Genomic DNA, 17,793 nt, shown 5'->3' with positions numbered 1-17,793 from the left:
CCAATATAACAAATCACCTCAAGTTTATGCACCGGATCTTTCCATGCTACTAGCATGGAAGAGAACAAGAAAATTCTTGCACAAACTTTAAAGCAGAAAGGCAACCTTACAAAAATAAAACACAGAGAAACTGCTAGATGTGCTAAAGGAGCTGCTTAGATAAGAAAATAGACAACCTTTGTCCAAGGGTAAAAATAGAGCAAAGGCAACATGCACTTAACATTTTAACAAGAAATCTTAATTTTGAATTCATATAAAAGTTTGGAAATTGAAAAATAGAAGCTCACGATTAATTTCCTATCATCATTATAAGAGTTAAAAGTGTTAGAAATGTCTGGTCAGGATACCATCTCTACAGAATCTTTTTGATACCATACGTCGTAACTGGAAAAAGAAAGAACAAAACAGAAATGCAATCAAATATATGGATCAGCCAAAAGGCTTATCTTCATAGGGCATGCAAGCTTCACTATGAGAAAAGAAAAAATTACAAGAGGAGATCACACTCTCAATTCTCATATACCCAATCTTTCTCTCACAAGAAGCTCTCCCTTACAAAATCTCTCTTTCTAAGAAGACCCCTGAATCCCTGAAGTGATCGCTGTCTGCTGCTTGATAGTCTGTCTGAAGCTCCTACTTTTGCTTTTTGTTGACGTCCTCTAGGATCTTCTTGCTGTCTCCACTCTCGACTGCTGCTTCTGCTCAGGGTCCTTTACCAATCCATCTTACCAGCAACTATTTGTCCACAGGCTTTTAAACACATCAAATAGTGCATAGATCATAATTAGACTTCGACTATACCTCAAAGAAATCTCTTAAACCATCCGATTAAGACCACAACATCCCATGGCTATCCGATCGTATAATCCTGCATCCCGATCCATGCAATAGTGCCATGGACCGTAAGAAATGGCCCCGAAACACCATCGGTCCATGATGGACTGCAAGAAGCGAGTGACAAATGCCTCGTCAGTCCACCGCGGCTCCCATGGACCATCGGTCCATGATCGTGCATGGACCGCGTGAGAAATCCATGCAGGCCGTGCCAGTGCGCACCCACCTGGGCCTAGGCTGTGCGTGTGCGTGCGCCCTCCTGGGCCTAGGCAGTGCACCGTGCGCGCCCGCACGTCCGCACGCTCGCGGCCACCCCACATGCAGCTACATGCACTTGCTCCGTTGTGGCCTCCGTCGGCCCGCCGTCGGCCTTCGCCGCCTCATGGACTGTGCCACCTGCTCCGAACTTCTCTCGAGCGTATTTCTCCATCTGGATTCTGTTTGGACTGATCTTAAATTCGTTGGACTCCGTTCATCATCACGGACCTTGCTATAGGCTTAGTGTATATCGAATATCAAGGCATCAAATCTTAATAAAAAGAACTCATCCATAAATGCTTGGATAGTCCATGCAAGCAGCTTTGGTGTAACTTCGTTTGCAACTTCTTCCATGGAAGTCCTATATATGATCAAATCGGTCAGCATGCCTTAACTTCAATGTCCGATTTTTGTGCCAAACCCCAACTATGTTGAACCCTTCAGCCACAAAATCCTTTGTTAGAGACCATCTCAAGCACCCTTTCACGTCGATATCTATAACCGCACAAGTTATGAGTTTGCCAAGGCCATCACTCTCTTCATCCTGGAACCAATGGAGTTAAGCAGAAAATGTTGTCGCACACAAACATTAAGGGCATCTACGCGTACAAAATCTGCGACTCATATTCAGAGTCTTTAAGATCCATTTAGTAGAAAGCATGAGTCTCAGTTATACATCCTTACGGAGGCAAGATATATCTGACGCCAGGTGCTGCAATTGTTTTCTTTCCAAATCTCGGGGCACATGCACGGTGGATAACGTGCAATCGCGAATTGGTGAATTACAATGGCGTGTTATCCACCGTGGGACATGGCGTGGATCAGTCCACGTGGACCACGCCAGATCTCACGGTGGATAACACGCCACGTTATCCCTTAGTATTTCACCAATTCCCGATTGCGCGTTATCCACCGTGAGATTTGCCGCGGTCCACTTCCCACATGGCGTCCCGAACGGACTCGGAGTCCCAAAACTGGTCGGAACAGGCTACCTCGCCTCTAGAAAAGGTGAGGAAGAGTACTCCGAGATAGACGAAGTACGAGAGGAGCTAAGGAATAGAGATGATGGTTCCTGCGGTTGCTGGTGATCTTACCGGGTGGACGTTCGAACCCGAAGAAGGAGAACTGATCGAGCAAGATGGAGAAGAACCGAGAGGAACAGAGATGATGTTTCCTGGGGTAGCTGATCTTACCGGGTGGACGTTGGACCCGGAAGAAGAAGAACTGATCGAGCATTATCTTGGTCCCAAGGTGCGCGGGGAGCAGAAACCTTATCTCTGTTTTATCCCCGAGCTCGACGTGTACGCCACGGAGCCTTGGAATCTTGGAAGTAAGAATCATGTTATTATTCTTGCATGCATGCATGCTTTAATTTTGTTGCCGCTGCTGAGTTAATTAATTAACATGGATTCTTCACTGCATTGCATTGCATGTACGTATATAGTTGAATTCAGGCATGGGAAGAACAGAGATTCGTTCTTTTGCTTCACCCGGGTTGCTCGGTCCGCCGCCTCCAATGGCAGGTTGACGCGCGGTGCTGGGAACGGCACGTGGCATGCCCGTGGTAAGAGCAGGCTTATCCACTGCAACGGCGAGGTTGCTGGGCGAAAGATGGCCAGTCTCAAGTTTATTGATGAAAAAGAGAAGTAGATATTTATTTTTATTTTTCTTCTCACTTGATCAAAAGTGTGTACAAAGACCTATAAATACAAATATGTAGACCCAAATACAGATAGGGAATAACAAGAATATGCCAAAGAATAACCAAGAATATGCTACGGAATAAATCCCTGGTCCTTTAATTAGATATTTTTTCCAATTAAGCTTAATCCTTCCAATACTCCCCCTCAAGATGAGGCGAAGATATCTCGAAGCCCCATCTTGTCAGTCAATCCAGAAAAGGACAATGAGCTAAGCCCTTTGGTTAGAATGTCTGCCACCTGATCAGAGGACCGAATATAGGTAATACAGATCTGACCCTGATTAATCTTTTCTTTGATAAAATGACGGTCAATCTCGATGTGTTTGGTACGATCATGCTGTATCGGATTGCTTACAATCTCAATCGCTGCTTTGTTGTCACAATATAACCGAAGAGGAAATTTGTTTAGAAGTTGTAATTCCTGAAGCAGTTTCTGAAGCCAAAGAAGTTCACATATGCCTAGAGCCATTGCTCTATATTCAGCTTCTGCTGATGATCTAGCCACCACTGACTGTTTCTTGCTTCTCCAGGTAACTAAATTACCCCCTACATATGTACAATACCCCGAAGTAGATCGCCTATCATCCAATGATCCAGCCCAATCTGCATCAGTAAATCCCTCAACCTGGAATGTGTTGTGTTGGGAGAACAACAAACCACGACCAGGACATCCTTTCAGATAGCGTAATACTCTGAAAGCTCTCTCCATGTGTGATTCTCGTGGATCATGCATGTATTGACTGATGACACTGACAGCATAGGCTATGTCGGGTCTTGTATGTGAAAGATATATCAGCCTTCCAACTAACCGTTGATACCTTTCTCGATCAACAGGAGCTCCACCATCTGTCACTGTTCGATGATTCTGATTTATTGGAGTAGTAGCAGGTTTACACCCCAACATCCCAGTCTCAGAAAGCAAATCTAGTACATACTTTCGTTGTGACAGAAAAATACCTTTGGATGATCGTCCAACTTCTATGCCCAAAAAATATCTTAGTGGACCCAGATCTTTTACTTCAAATGCTTGCTTTAGTTTTCCTTTGAGTTGTTTAATCTCATGATGGTCATCTCCTGTTATTACAATATCATCAACATAAACCAAGAGTATAGTTTTCTTTCCCTTGAGATGTCTATAGAATAGAGTATCATCTGCATTACTCTGTCTATATCCCATTCCTTTTACAGTCCGACTGAATCGATCAAACCAGGTTCGAGGAGACTGTTTAAGACCATAAAGTGAGCGCTTTAGCTTACAGACTTTTTCAACTGTTGCTCTAGTCTCAAATCCTGGTGGTATCTGCATGTATACTTCCTCCTGAAGATTTCCATGAAGAAATGCATTCTTTACATCTAACTGATGTAATTCCCAGCCAAAATTAGCAGCACATGATATAAGTGTTCGAACAGAGTTCATCTTGGCCACTGGAGCAAAGGTTTCATCATAGTCTACACCATATATTTGAGTGTATCCCTTTGCTACTAGCCGAGCTTTGTATCTTTCCACCTTGCCTTCTGGAGTCTGCTTTATAGTGTACACCCATTTACACCCTACAGGATGCTTCCCAGCTGGCAGAGTGACCAGATCCCACGTCTGATTTTTGGATAAAGCAGTCATCTCTTCTAACATTGCTTCCTTCCACTTAGGTTCTGCCATAGCCTTTTGCCAGGTAATAGGAATACAGACAGAGTCTAATGCAGCTATAAAGCTTTGATAAGATGGAGACACATTCTTATATGAAACATAATTAGTGATATCATAACGATAACGAGCAGGAGGAACAATTGAGCGAGTACCCTTCCGTTTTGCAATAGGAATATTAAGATTAGAAATGGAAGAAGTAGTAGAAATATTGTTACCATTAGGAGACTCTAGAGAAGAAGCTTCAAGCGGTGGAGATACCTGGGCAATTGGTGGTGAATGCACACTGGACTCTTCTTCTTTCTCAATACTAGGCTCCCTCTGAACATCATTCTCAATACTAGGCTCCCTCTGAACATCATTACTATGATACTCCCCCTGGGCACCAGAATTTGGTGTGTATAGAAAGTCACCCAGAAGAAATAATTCTGGTGTCTTATTATCAGATAGACGACTTCCATAATAAGCTTCAGTTTCTCAAAAAGTAACATCCATAGTAACAAGCATTCGTCGCTCAGGAGGATAATAGCACTTGTATCCCTTTTGAGTAGCAGGGTAACTGACAAAGACACATTTTAATGCTCGTGGATCTAGTTTTCCTACTGAAGGTCTATGATCACGAGCAAAACAAACACATCCAAAGACCCTAGGAATGACTACATAATCAGTAGACCCTTTCAAACATTGTATGGGGGACTTAAACCCGAGAGTTCTTAGAGGCATACGATTGATCAAGTAAGCCGCGGTCAAGACAGCCTCACCCCACAAGAATTTAGGAACTTGCATGGTAAAAAGTAAGGATCGGGCTACTTCCAATAGGTGCCGATTTTTTCTTTCGGCAACTCCATTTTGAGCAGGAGTATCAACACAAGTGGTTTGATGAAGAATTTCGTGAGTTTGAAGATACGCACGGAACTCCTGATTAATGTATTCTGTGCCATTGTCAGAACGTAAAATTTTAATTTCAACACCAAACTGAGTACCTACAAATTTATGAAACTCTTTAAAACAGTTTAAAACTCCCATTTTTTCCTTCAATAAATAGACCCAAGTTACTCGACTAAAACAATCAATGAAGGTAACAAACCACCTATGGCCCTTGAGAGTATTGATACTACATGGTCCCCATACATCAGAGTGAATTAAAGCAAAAGGTTGAGAACTTCTAATTCCAGATATAGGAAATACTGCTCTGGTGTGTTTAGCCAATTCACAATGATCACAAACTAACAAATTTTTATTGCATTTAGTTGATAAAGATGAAAATAAGCGACTAAGAATAGAAAAAAGAATGTGACCTAGCCTACGATGATGTAACATAAGTTCTGAAGTGGCACTTTCAGCAGACAATGCATACCCCGTCAAAGAAGAGCTCATACTTTTCTCATCAGTTGATAGATAATAGAGTCCATTGTGCATTCTACCACCCCCAAGTATCTTTCCCATTTTCTGCTCCTGAAATAGACAATGTGAAGGCCAAAAAGTGACAGAGCAATTCAAATCTCTAGTAACAGAGCTGATAGAGAGTAAATTTGTAGGAAAGGATGGAACATGCAATACTGATGATAATCTTAAGTTAGGAGTACAGTCAATGGATCCTTTTCCTGAAATAGAGGTAAAAGATCCATCAGCTATTCTGACCTTGTCATGTCCTGAACATGGTGAATATGAAATAAAACTATTAGGTACCCCTGTCATGTGACTAGATGCTCCTGAGTCTATTACCCAGGAGTTGGATGTCTCACAAGTAAATGCATGTGACTTATATGAAGTACTTGAGTGTGCAAAAAGGGAAGAATCACGATATTCATCCTGGTGGCTAGATTGTTCCAGAGTAGAAGGTGTGGTGTTAGAAGATGATTCATACTTTTCCATCATTCGTCGGAAGGTCTGATACTCCTCTGTAGATAAGCTGTGTATAGCACCCTCGGTCTCTTCAGAGAGATTGGCTTGGGCAGATCCACGAACATGATTCTGTCCTCCAGTTCTTCCACCACTACGACGACCACCACGGCCTCGACTACCATGCCCAGGCTGATTTGGGCGGCCATGGAGATCCCAGCAAAATGCCTTAGTGTGCCCAGGCTTTTTACAATGAAAACATACCTTCTCACCTACTTGCTGTGGCTGTACGGTAAGGGCTGATCTTATAGAACTATTGGAGTCAGAAGTCACTCGTCGCCGTGTCTCCTCGCTTAAAACAGTAGAGAAAACTTGACCTAAACTAGGTAAAATATCTCTGGCGAGGAGCTGAACTCTGACAGATTCATATTCCGAATTCAGACCATATAGAAAGTCCTGGACCCGTTCTTCTTCTAAATATTTCTGAAATCCATCAACATCGATGGAGCATTGTGGAGCAAAAGTTCTATAATGATCAGCTTCGGACCAAAGATGTTTCAACTCGGTGGCATATTCAGTAATAGATAATTCTCCCTGACGAAGCTGACGTAATTGAGAACGGATCTCAAATGCTTGAGCAGAATTCTGTTTCTGTGAGAACATTTGGGCCACCGTCTCCCAGACTTCCTGTGCAGTCTCCAGCAGTTGCACACTTCTTGCCACATTTGATGTCATGGTATTTAGAAGAAATGCTAGAACAACAGAGTTCTCCATTCTCCATTGAGCCATATCCTGCTCATTATTAACAGGTTTCTTCTTTGTGCCGGAGAGATATCCCTCCAAGCCTCGCCCTTGTACAAGTAGACGAGTGCTCCTCTCCCATTATAAATATGTCGTTGGGCCATCAAGTTTTACAGCCACTTGAAGAGCATTCAGCAATCCACTATCTCTTGACGAACCCCCTGATCGAGTGGCAACTGTAATAAGCCGATCCAGCAGACCTTCAAGATCTTGCATAGTAATTGGATTGGCCATACAAACAAAATAATAACCTCACTGATACACTATCAATGAATCACCAGACACACGAATCATCGGACATACTGTAGATACAGGCTTCTTAAGTATCTAGGCATAAAAGTTCTCCATTTTTTTTTTTTTTTTTTTTTGGTAAATGAAATAGAATAAAGGGTTAAAAAAGGAAGCTGTGGTAAATGTGGCTTTTACCGATTATGTATCCCGTGAAGCACGGGATTGCTGCCGTCACCGGCGACGCCTTCGGGGGCTGGAGGAGGAAGAAGAGGAGGAGAGGTTGGAGGCCGCAGAGGTCACCACAACGCTGGGCACGCCAAAGCGGAGGTGGTAGAAGGGGTTTCGGCCGGGAAGGAAGGGGGCCGGGCACGCCAAAGCGGAGGTGGGAGACGAGGAGGAGGAAGAGGTTGGCCGGGAGGTGGAGGAAGGGGTTTCGGCCGGGAAGAAGAGGTTTGCAGTGGCGATGGCTGCGGATGGACTCGGTGGATGCGGAAGCTTTGAAAGGACTTCGGCCGGGAAGAAGAGGCTCGGATGGACTTGGTGGATGCCGGCGAAGGGGTTTCGATCGGGAAGAAAAAGAGGGCTTCGACCGGGAAGAAGGGGCTCGACGGGAAGAAGGGGCTCGACGGAGGCGGCCGGTGAGAAGGAGGACTGCGATGGCTGCGGTGGGAAGAATGGTGACGTCGGGAAGAATGGTGACGCTGGGGTTTCGGCCGGAAGGAGTTTCGTAGGCGATGCCCGAGAGAAAAAAAAATAATGAAAAAATAATGAAAAAGAGGGAAAAAGATGGCAGAGGTGGGGAAAAATAATGATTGGACCGGGAAGAGGGAGTTTCGCTGGGGAAAGATGGCAGCAGTTTGCTGTGAAGAGAGGAAAAAAAAAATAATGAAAAAGAGGGCAGAGGTGGGTGGAGGGAAAAGGAATTTTTTTTTTTTTTTTTTTTTAAGAAGGGGAAGGAAGAAAGAATGGATCAGAACCCGGATGCTCTGATACCATGATGAAAAAGAGAAGTAGATATTTATTTTTATTTTTCTTCTCACTTGATCAAAAGTGTGTACAAAGACCTATAAATACAAATATGTAGACCCAAATACAGATAGGGAATAACAAGAATATGCCAAAGAATAACCAAGAATATGCTACGGAATAAATCTCTGGTCTTTTAATTAGATATTTTTTTCAATTAAGCTTAATCCTTCCAATATTTATGCTACGAGCAAAGAACGGTGGGAAGCCTGTGGCCACTTGTTGGATAATGCACGAGTACCGGCTCCTTCAACCTCCGATCGACGACCAAGGCAGGGAGATGGTGCTCTACCGCATCCAGAAGACTGGGACGGGTTTGAGCGATGACCGTCAAATATCAACTATCATATACAAGTGAGGGTATGCATGGTTCATTATCGGAGTACCATGTGTTTCGCCATCAAAGGCACACATAATTCGAATAATGTACGAGCTTAATGGAAAGGAATATCCGTGCTGGTTAATGGCAGCCAGCGATTTTGAAGGATTAGTTTTTACTTGTGTTCGTAAGAAAATCTGTGGAATATGATAGTATTTTAGCTATATTTGTTAGTTTTACAATTGATTGATTAGTAGCTGGATACACGCAAGTTAGGAAATTCAAAATTTAGAAAAACTTATCTGCAGTGTCAACTACTGATCATAAGAATATCATTGCTGACTCTTTGATTTATTTTTAAATTGAACATTTGTGGTCTAAGGGTAAGACGGTTGCTTTATATGCAACAGATCCGTGTTTAAGTCCGGGCAAATGTATGATCTCCAACTATCGCTTTTACAGCTATTTTCATCTAAAATACTAATCTGAAAAATGCTGATTTCTATATTTGTTCTATACACACAAATATATGTAGATAGTTTGAATAACAAGAACAAACATCCATAAGTGGAGGTGGGATTTGTTAAGCATTGGTTTGGTGCTCTGCAGAATTCCGCCTGTTTCATATGTAGAGATGCTCATAATATTGCATATTTGAAGGAAGAATTTATTACAACAATCTAATCTCTAGCATCCACTTAGTTGATGATGCAAATCTACCGGCATACTTTAGTACAAGGAGTTGTTTGATAGAATTTTGCAATAAGACCTGCCAAGTTGTGTATCTAAAATTAGCATCACACTGTGCCAAGAATTCCTGCTCGAGCCCTTAGAATAAATGCCCTGGGAATAGACATTCATAAGGGTGGCTTGGAACATTGAGTTCATTGGAAGCACCAATGAACTCAATGCACCGAAGAGAAATTACCTTTCCATGTCCTGAAAGATGCAAGGTGGTTTTTTTTTTTTTTAAATTTTATTTTTTTGGTAAAAGGGAAAAACACCGTTAACAGATCTCAGCGAGACCGCTCATAAGAAAATAACATGCAGTCAGATTGTCAGAATAAAGCTAACTTTGGATGCACAGCAGCATTGGTATGGACATCATAATTAGAACCTCTGCGGGCCAACCAACTTGAAGATAATTAGCTTCTATAAAAATATGATTTGCATGCGGTGAAAGATTTCAAAGCTGCAGGGAGACGGTCATTGCAAAAATTGCTAGCTAGCATTCCATAGAGTTTATTTGTCGAATCAGCATATCATTATGTTGTAGCAAGACGTCAATAAACAAGAAGTTTAAGAGATAAAGATCAATGCAAACATATAGAATTCCGTGGAAAACCCTTAAATCAAGAGAAAAACCACCGGTGGAGAAGGACGGAGATTTTCGCTATTTTGAATCATGAAGATTATTGAGTACCAAAGAAAAGAAAACCTTAAAAAAGTACTTACACCTTAGAGACAACATATCTCACCAAAATAGGTACATTGAGATATAATCAGAATCGAATTGGGTTCGTACCGCGGAAGCTCCAACCCCATACTTTCGGATTCTAATTAAAGCACCACATCATAATGCTAACAATATTGGGCCTTTCCACTTGTTGGGCTATGCTATGCGCTGCCTAACAAATTAGAAAGGCTCTTATTATCTTTGTGACTAGTGCTAATCTAAATAAAAGGCATTTGTATATATTAAAAAGTGAGCAAGTTATGGTGATCACAATTGGAGGTCTCAAGCTTAATAGGCAGGCAATTTTATGTGAAAACGAGATGGTAATATTTGTTGGAATCCAAGTTATTATGGGCGTAAGATTTTGTCATAAGCATACCAATAACCTAGGCGATTGGCACAAACCAATGGCCAGCAAATCCTCTCCTATTTGGAAGCTTATCTATCAAACGCTACCAATATTCAAAACCAGATGTGTTAGAATGTCAGCAATGGCCACAAGATAGACATGTTTGAAGATTACTGGTTATTTAGCTACCTTCAACCAGCAAACTCTTCCCCTATGACATATCCATAAGGCTTCAACACATTATAAAGTGGCTCAGTTGTTAAATCTTAACGGTTATTGGAGCTTTGATGCATCACAAGAACTTTTTCTGGATTCTGTCACTTTGTTTATGAGTTCCCTGCTTTTTTCGTTTTCTTGAAGTTACAGATGACTTGGTTTTGCTGCTGCTTGCACCAAATGTGATTTCAACCATGAATATTGAGCATATTCTTTGCTACTTCTCTGATACACCTTCAGTTAGAGAGGATTTTACTAAATTTGCGGCTAAATCGAACTACATTTCCTGGTTGCTTGGGCACCAATTGGGTAAAAGGATCACCCAATAGTTTCGATGGGCTACCATTGCTTCTGGTGGATTCTCTAAAGGAACAGGTGTTTAGAACAATTTCTCAAATAACAAGAAGCAATCAGAGGGGAAAAAGGAATTTTGGTTGTCCAAGCTCTATGTTTTGCACAAATTCTCAAATTTGAGTATCAGACAACATGTGATGCTAAAAATTTCTGCTTCTGCCATGAAGAAAGGCCTAACAGTGCATATGGTTCTACATCAAACAGTTCAGGATTTGAAGATAAGGATATTCACTTGTTTGAAAAGAAAGATACGTTGAGTTTCGTTTATGAAACTTTTTTAAAGGGTAGAATGTGATAACCTGGACTAGTAACATGAGTTTTCAAGTGGCCAAAACAAAAAAACAAAAATAAAAATACTAGAAGACTCTTGATAGGAGTCTTCTTCGATTGAATCCAAGAAGAGCCAATATCTTAGGACAAAGAGGATCCTAGGACTCTCTACAAATAGCTCCCACATCCCCTTATGGCCCTCCATCGGTGAACATCGAGCCTCTTTCTCCCTCTTTTGTCCTGTTGAAACTGCAGCCTCCCATGCTTATGCCATTAGAATCGGAGCTATTAGCACTATTGGAGCTAAGGTAGAGCCCCAATCCTCCTTCCTCTCTCTCTTTCCCTTCTTCTCTTGGCCTTAGGCGCCACCGCCAGCCATCGGCTTCACCCAAAATCCATCATGAATATCTTCTCCTACTTTTCGGCCTTGATTTCTTCCTTTTTTGGTCATCAATGCTACCGCCACTTAACATCGGACTCTTTATCGGGTTGCCTGGCCTCTCTGCGATGCTTCCCAATGAAATCATAACCGCTGATGAATGGCTATCAAAGAAAACCCAAGAATGGATGGATATCCTGTTTTTGGGCCTTTTCCAATAATTTTCCACCGATCGATCCTTGCTGCCAGCTATCTCCTACCCCACTGCCATCGGCCACCCATTGTTGGATCTCCGACTATGCCACCGTACCCCATCGGAGCACTAGCCACCACCCCTACTTCTCCCCTATTCAGTCAAGAAAAGGAAGAAGGAAAGAAAAAAAAGAAGAAGAGAAAAAAAGAAAAGCAAAAAAAAAAGAAAAAGAGAGAGAAGAATTCACTCTTGTCTCTCTCTCCTTCTCTCTTATGTCTCTCTCTATGCTCTCTCTCTCTCTTGATCTGATCCATGGATCCTAATATAAAATTGAGATGATCTTACCAAAGGGACCAAGAGCCGCTTTGATATCCATACAGTATATTAACTCCACCTGAACCATGTAGAGTATCTTTGAAATCCATTATTGATGATCTTATTGGTCGATCTTGGTCTTAATCCAATCTATACTTCAGATTATTTAATCGAGTCACTTAGATCTGATTCTCGGCTAGAAGGTCTTGAATTATCCCAGTGCCTGAGCAACTTGTCGAACTAACCATCTAGTCAATGATCATCTTTCTTTATGATTTAATTCTATCGAATTCATCGAATAAAAGTTGATTAATTTTGATATTTTAAATAGGCTTAGCTGATTCTCCTAAGTAAGTCTAAAGATCTAGGATAGATAAGGTAAGTGAATTTTATGCTCATTATTTATTTTTAAATTATCATATTTTTCATGTATATGATTTATTTCTGATGAAATCATATTTTTCATAAAATAAAAATCGACATATGAGACATGAAAAAGTATATTTTATTGTGACAAGTGATTTCATAAATATATTTTATGAAAATGATATGTTTATTAAACATGAATTTTATAATTTTTTTATCTATGATATGTATGCTTTATGAAAAAATATAAAGATTTTAAAAGCTCTCAGATAGCTATATATGACCTCTAATAGTGAAAAAGATCGATAATTGAAGCTAGCATCCATATGATTTTATAAATGAATAATAATAATTGACATATGACCCTACCGGTGGATAATAGTAGTTAGCATTATGATCCTACTAATGAATAATAGTAGTTGGCATATAATTCTGCCAATGGATAATAGTAGTTGGTATACAATCCCATCAATAGATAATAGTAGTTAGTACCTATTCTTGTCAATGGATAATAGTAGTTGATATTTTGTGAGTTATGACCCTATCATGGATATAAAATGATCGTGGCACGAATATGTAAAGGCAACGCTTTGGAATATGATATGGATACATGACAAAAATATTTTATGAATCATATTTATGAAATATACATAATTTATGCATACATGATTATTTTTATGACTCATTTTATTATATATCCTATGAAATATTTTAATTTATAATATTTATTATTTTTCAAATATTATATTATTTTGAACAAATTTATACTTGATCCTATAAGAAAGCGTAGGTTTTACTTACTGAGCTATACAGCATAGTGTCTTCTTTTTCTTTTTTTTAATAGAGACATAAGGTTAGGAACAACAGAGAATTCAGGCTTGGTGGTCTATGTAGCAAATATGGAAATGTTAGAAATTATGTCCTAAAACTAATTGGCTTATTGTAAATTATTGAGTTTTTGTATATGAATTATTTATCAATGAATAAAAGTTATTTTGGCAAGTTTATCATATTGACATCTTCCCTATAGAACTCTTAATTTTGTGATGAAATTCTTAGAACTATAATAATACGATCGATAAAGGAGAATTTATTGAATAATTTTTAAATATATTTGTGATGAAATGATGCGTCATTAATAAGATGATGATGCTTATTGAGTATAGGTTGTTGCGTACCATATAGGTTGGTTGTCCTCATAATGGAGGAGTGTGGAAACACTGATATGGCATACAAGTGAGATGTAGGGGTACATCGTCATGAAACAAGTGACTCACCTGTTAAGTGCTCTGTTGTCAAGAGTAGCTCGTGAAGCATATGGACATAAATATCCCTCAGACCTAAGATTACCATAGTGACTTGCAAGCAACTCACTGTATTTTGGTGCCAAGCTATCTGCATTTTTAATATAGTAACTGAAGGCTACTGGGTACAGTCAAGTACTTACGAAGTTTGTGTGTGGATCAAGATGAGATTGACCCCTTCGAATTATAGGAGATAATGCATCACTATATTTAAATTTAGTAAAACTTTGGCTAGGATAATCCATATGATAGATTGGAAATGTTGAAATACAATATGGATGACTTATTCAGAGTTGACAGTTATACCCTATATTATCCTTGAGCATTCAGGATCAAAGAGATGAATTATGTGGTAACCATATATTTTGATTCTTAAATATTGCTTTATAAATATTCAACCTATCCGGATGTTGAAAACCATTGCTAGATGGTAATTTTGATGAGTACAAGAAACTGTTCCTATGCTATCGACTTAGAATTTGAATCTATAGAATCACGCACAAAGTCAAGCAATATAGAAAAGAATTGACCTAAGTCTATGCGTTCAATTTGGAAGTATGTGACTTGATTGAATAAATAGATTAACTTAATTAAGAATTAAGTTAGAGATTATATGGGATTAAATAGATGACTATATCTAGCTAGCACTGGACATGAGGTGCAGGTTTAATTATGAAGATTAATATGATCTGATTTATGATCTAAAATATTTATAAGAGATTGAATTTGAATCTTAATTATTTTAGAATGTATCTAATTTAATTAGGCTTGATTGGATTAAAAATCTAAGCTAGACTTAGACCTGAATCATAATTAGATCGGGATTGATAGCCTATTTAAATTTGGTTCAAATTGGATTCGATTTGAGCACAATTTGAATTGAATCCAAAGAGTCCCAAAAATTTGAGATTCTCTCTCATGTATGGCCGACAAAGAAAAGGAGGGGGTGCTAGTTTTTCCACCCCTCCTCTTGTGTGCATGTGTGAGAAAGTGAGGACGTCAAGTTTGGCATCAATCCTATCTCCACTTGGTTTCTTATTTGGGTTAGGATGGAAAATTCAAATCTGATTTGAATTAAGAGTCCTAACTAGTTAAGACTTTGATCAGATAAGGAAGCATCACATCTATTTAATGGGAGGACCTCTACCATCAGTTATAAGGCAATCTGATTTGTGCCACAAAGAAAATATTGGTGAGGAAGAGGGCTGTGTGCGACAAAAAAAGGAGCCATCCTTTCTTCCCTAGTGCGGTGGGTTCTTAGCGCTGGTTCTTTTGGCGTAAGGGTCCCTTCCTAGGCATCTTTTTGAGAGAAAATCAGATCGCCTCTCTTTCCATGCTACCTTCAAAAAAGCGACATAAAGATCTTTATCCCTCTTTTCTGTGGGGCTTGGCGTATGTGCGAAGTAGAGGGTCTGTATCTTTCGACCTCACGAGGCATCAGATTCTAGTGACCCCCTAAGGATTTTGATCCTTTTTATGCTGCATACAAGATAATTTATAAAAGTTATAAAGTTTTAGAATAAAAAATTTTTTAGATACACTCAGATGATCTGATCCTAATCATATTTTTTTTCTTCAACTGATATCAGAGTCAGATTGATTATATTGATGCATAGTTAATTTATTCTGTTGAATTTACATATGGTATGTAACCAGATTTTTATGTTAGACATTGAATCTGATTTAGACTTGTTATCTAAATTTTTTTTGATCTAATTTTGATCAAATTTCAAGATCTTAATCAATGGTTGGTTATGATTTATTATAAATCTATTATAACAGAATTTTTTTTATTGTAAATTTTTATTGACATAATAACCTATTTATGATCTATTTTAAATCAATTTTTTATAGATTTTTGTGAAGTTATTTTAGGTTAGAAGTTAGAATTAATCTAGATCTGAATTAAATCTATTTTGATAAATTTTCAGATCTAATTTTTAAACAAAATTCTGCATAACATAAAAACAAGTTTAATCAAAAAAAATTTTTCTATGTATTCATATGTATTTTTGAATAGTGTTCTATATGATTCCAAATCTAAAATTAATTGCTTTATATACTGTATAAATATAAGTTTAGATTTGAAATATTATATGATGATATGATCTAATTAGATTAAATACATAATATGTATGATGTGATCATATTCATATGGGTGCACACTTGAATTTTTGTTTATTGCATATGTAAATGTAATTAATTTTGAAATTAGATTTCTAATCTTAGTCACTCAGTATTTGAATTGAGATGATTGTTAGACCATCCAATCATAAGAGGAAGCAGGAATTAAGTCCCTCTCTTATCTATTTGATGGATTCTCTTATGACGAGTAGGGATGCCACTGAGATTAAGTTTCATAAAGAAGAACAGTAAAAAAAATTTTAAAATTATTTTAATTATGAATATATTTAGATTAGATCTAAAATAATTTATGATTAATTATAATTTTAGTAAAATAAATTTAAATATAAAAATTAATTTTAAGATCTGAATTGTATGTCGCATATGATATATTATGTAGAGATCTAAATTTTTTTATAATTTATATGATGTATATATAAAATTTAGATAAAATTGATACATATTTAATTATTAAATTTATATTTAAAAATTAGATTTTAAGATCTGAATTATGACATATGATGTATATTTCATGTGAAATTTTGATAAAATAGTTTTACAAACTAAAACACACGTTTCACATACTTAATTTAGAATTAAGTTTAAAAGATCAAGATTTGAGAATTGAATAAGTTAAGATACCTCATAAATCGATGGATAATGGGTTAGCACGAATCAAATCTTCTAACTGGGTTAGACCTAGGATTAGAAATAAATATAGACTAATTAGAAAAATTAATTAAATCTAATCAAAAGTTGAATTAGATTAGATCAGAATTTTTTTAGATCAACCTCAATTGTTATAGCTTGATCAAGTCCATACTTTTGACCATACCAAATGGACCTGAATGTGGCTCAATGATTTAGCATGAGTTCTTTGGCTGATCAAATCGAAACTAATCAATTAATTGGTGTCTAAGATAAATATGGCAATTTGATTAATAGTTTTTAATTGGCAATCCACTTACCTAGCTATTTCGACTGTGTCTTAGGCAAGCTGAGGCAGACCCTCCCATCGATCTCATTTATCTGACCAATTTGGTAGATTAAGTTTTGATTAAATTACTGATTGATTCGAGTTAACCTATGGTATTAAGATAAATCAGTTTGACTGATTTAGGTGTCCCTGTATTAGCTTGTCTCTAATCCTCTTCATGACTTGTGAAGTCAGCGAGAGGATTTATGACTTATAGATCAATTTTTTCTCCTATTCTCAAATTATTAAATCAAATTTTTTAAATTATTAGATCCTTAAAATGATACAGTTATAAGGATAACTAGTTCATAGCTTTCTATTAAGGTGCATGATAATGGGTCTAATGATCTAAATAAGCATTGGAGGCACTATACGCTTGGTGTTTATTAGGTATTAGAATTATCATTCATCATATGACGGCCTAATTATGTCTTTCAGATCAATGATCAGGTTGATCGAGCCACACTCGGGCCTAGATATTCGTTTGTTGGATGCAATAGGTGTGATCATGTTAATGGTTGGACCTAACCAAGATTTTCAATAGAGATGCCACATGCCTATTGAAGAGAGGTTTGGGGAAAAACCTAATTGCTAGAAATTATATAAAAAAATAATTGATTAAGAACCTATCCATAGATGCGCTAGGGTTGGCTTAGCCATACACGGATCCAAATACAATCTGTGTGGATTCTACTACCTGCTAAGAGATTAATGTAATTCCTCGAATTAAAGATAGAGGCTATCAATTCATATAAAATAGTAGAACAACTTTTAAACTAAAGTCCATATTTTTAGGATTAAAATGATTCATATACTAATAGATTTTTTGTTTTTTT

Source organism: Elaeis guineensis, chromosome 9 (genome assembly GCF_000442705.2).
Source record: "Elaeis guineensis isolate ETL-2024a chromosome 9, EG11, whole genome shotgun sequence".
NCBI classification, from domain to species: domain Eukaryota; kingdom Viridiplantae; phylum Streptophyta; class Magnoliopsida; order Arecales; family Arecaceae; genus Elaeis; species Elaeis guineensis.
Note: the sequence above shows the minus strand (reverse complement) of the source record.